Source organism: Pediculus humanus, genomic scaffold (genome assembly GCF_000006295.1).
Source record: "Pediculus humanus corporis 1103172107790 genomic scaffold, whole genome shotgun sequence".
NCBI lineage: Eukaryota > Metazoa > Arthropoda > Insecta > Psocodea > Pediculidae > Pediculus > Pediculus humanus.
In genome coordinates this window covers 219,400-222,946 of record NW_002987384.1, presented here as the reverse complement: position 1 = coordinate 222,946, position 3,547 = coordinate 219,400, and positions in this window count along the sequence as shown.

Here is a 3,547-nt window from a genome sequence, read left to right as displayed (position 1 = left end):
TTTTTATTAATCGCAGAATAAGAAAAAATTAAAGCGGATTTTCTTTTATAGGAAGAAGAAAAAAAACACACACACACACTCCAATAGTTTTTACTTACTTAATCCATTAATAATAATAATAATAATAATAATAATAATAATAATTTAACTTGTTATACTTTTATTACCGTAATTAAATACTTATTTTATATATATATGATTAAACTAACCAAACTATTTTAATTAATTACTTTTTATATTATAGTTTAAAAAAAAAAAAAAAAAAAAAACGTTTTTATTTTCCTATTGTTATTAATATTTATTACCTCTATTAACATTATCATTATTATTAAATTTTATTAAGTAAACCCGTTTGCTTTTAAATTTAATAATAATAATAATAATGATTTATTTATTTTATGTTTTTAAAAAAAAATAAATAAATAAAAAATAATTTTAAACGCGTTTTTTTGTTTCGAAGTTACGTTAAAAAAAAAAAGGAAAATTATATTCTTATTATTAAATTAATTATTTTTTGTCATTAGGGGAAAAGAGGGGAGGGGGGAAAAGTTAAGTGAATTAAACATTTGTGAATAAAATTTTTCTTTTTTTTATTTGCCTCTCCCCTCCTTCTTCACTTTTCCCACGAAACGAAAAAAAAATAAAATAAAATTGAATTAAATAAAACAAATTGTAAATAAACTTAATTTTATTCATAGAGTAATAAAAAAAAAAAAAAAAAAACAGGGAAATCAAAAATTCGTTATGTGACGTCATAAAATTAACGAACCAATCACGTTGATGGAAATTTTTTTCGAACGTTTTGTCTTATTTGTCGGTTAAAAATAATAATTTTTTTTTTCTTGTTTTGTTTCTTATTGAAAAAATGTCTTTTTTCCTTTTAATTTTTTAAATATAAATATAGATAATAATAATAATAATAATAATAATAATAATAAACGATAAATATTAATCAATTAAAAAAAAAAATATTTGAAATCAAAGTTTCAATAGAAGTTTTTTTCTTTTTTAAAAATTAATTTTGAGTGTAACGAAAAAAAACTTCAAAAACTTTTCTCATCAGTTAGAAAAAGAAAAGATTTTATATTTTTTTTTGTTTTTTGTATATTTAGTAATCGCACAACAGATGATGATGATGATGATATACAAATGATAAAATATTATTATAACGGATAAAAAATTTAATTAAATGCTCTATAACAAGCAGACGATATTATTATTTTTTTTTTTTAAATAAAAACAATTTTTTTTTTATTATTTTATTTCGCACGATTAAAACCACGTTAATTTAATTTTAAAATAAAATTTACTATTTGGCAGTATCATTTACACATGGTAACGTTTATTCTTCTGCCACGTTTTTCTAATATTTTATCATTATTATTATTTATCGTTTTACGCGTAGCTACTAATGATTTTTTTTTTTGATTTATTTTTATTGTTTTCTTCACTTTATATATTTTTAATGCATTTTTCTCGTTATTTTTTTTTAGTAAACCGGAAATAAAATAATAATAATAATAATAATATATTTTCATTTGAAATGTAAAAGAAAAGCAATAACAAGAAGAATAGAAACAAAAATCTTTGATCAATATAAATCGATTCGAATAGTACAGAAAAAGGAAAAAAATTAAATTAATTTATTAGAAAAGGAATTTTTTAAAGCTATATAAGAAGAGAGAGATAAATAGATAAAAAGAGAGAGAGAGAGAGAGAGAGAGATTTTCTGGCATAAAAGTTATGAAAATTAAAGGATAAAATATTAATGGTATAATTAAAGTGGATTAAGAAGAAAAAAAAAGAAAAATCCAAAGACGTAATTTTAAGATTGGATTAACTAAAAGTTTAAACAAAAAAAAAGAATTACATCAACCTACTGACTACCTAAAACCTTAAAACCTTAAAACCTTTTTTTCTTTTCCCCCGGTTTGGTAAAATCTATGCGATTTCATTCATTTTTACCAAAAAAATAATAATAATAATTTTTATAAGTTCATCACATTTACTGAACAAAAAAAAAAATGAAAAAATTTTTTTTTCAATGGTTGTGGTTTTTTTTTTATCGGCATTTTTCCTTTTTTTTATTAAAAAAAAAAAAAATGCATTCATATAATTTTTTTTTTCATTCGATTAAATCAGTTTTTTTAGAAAACAATAGTAGAAAGTTCGAGAAAAAAAAAAAAAGGAAAAATAGTTTTTCCAGAACAAAAAAAAAAAAAAATTTTATTTTATTTTTAATTTATTGCTTTAAAATATTTTATTTTAAAAAAAAACTAATTTTATTTATTTAGGGGATTAATCCGTTCAAAAAGTCACGCCTTTTCCGTTTCCGCTTTGTTAGATTTTTCCTCTCTCTCTCTCTTATCATCGGTTTAAATTTTTCTATTTTTTTTTTTTTTTATCTTTTTTCAACCCTGATAATATTTATTTATATTTTATTTTAAATAACAATTTTCTTTTTTTATACGTTAAAAAAAACGAAACTTTTATTATAATAATAATAATTTATTTACTCTATGAGACAACTACGACAACTATTTATTTACTCTATGATTCATAATTTTATCATCGTTTCGTAGATTTTTAATATTATTATTATAAAGGACAAACGAACAATATAAATTTTCTTTTCCGTTTTGAAAAATTAATCCCCCCACCGACCGACCGACCGAATGCCCTCCCGCATTCCGACTTTGTGATGATGATAATAATAATAGTAATAATAATAATAATGTGAAATGGAAAAAATAATTTTATACCGTGAAATATTTTTTAGTTTTCTTTATTTTTTTATTTAAAATTAAAAATAAATCGGAGCGAATGAAAAAAAAGGGGGGGCCCGAGTTTTTCAATTCAACTTTGTTTTTTTGTCGTTGTTATTGTTGTTGAGATTTTTATTATTGGTAAAAAAAAAACTTTTTCATCATAACGAATTTTCTCTCTCTCTCTCTTCTTAAAACAATAAAAATGATAAAGTTCAAAAAACCATAAAGAACAAAAAAAATCGTCATATTGTAAAAGTTAAAAAAAAAAGAAAAAACTGAAAAGTCAAGCAACAGCTGACAATTTTTTTCCTACCGCTAGAATTATCATTATTATTCTTTTATTTTAAAAAAACCGGAGGGGGGGAGAAAATGAATAAAAATAGTATGATAATAATAATAATTTAAAATTTTGAAAATTTAAAAAACGTTAAAAGTGATAAAAAAATGGGAGTGATTCGGTGATAAATGTAAAATTAACTGGAGGGCCCCCCATTCCTTTCCTCCCTCCTCGCTCCCCTCATCGTCGTCTTACACGTAAACATGTGTGACTTTAAAGATGGTGTCGAATCCGGAAAAGGAAATTGAATAAATGTTTGAAACGAAAGAAAAGTATAAAATAAGGGATTAAATTTTTTTTTTTGATGGAAAAAAAATTAATTTTTAACATTTTCCGTATTAGGAAAAAAGAAAATCTTTCTCTCTTTCTCTCTTTCTCTCTTTCTCTCTCTCTCTCTCTCTCTCTCTCTCTCTCTCTCTCTCTCTCTCTCTCTCTCTCTCTC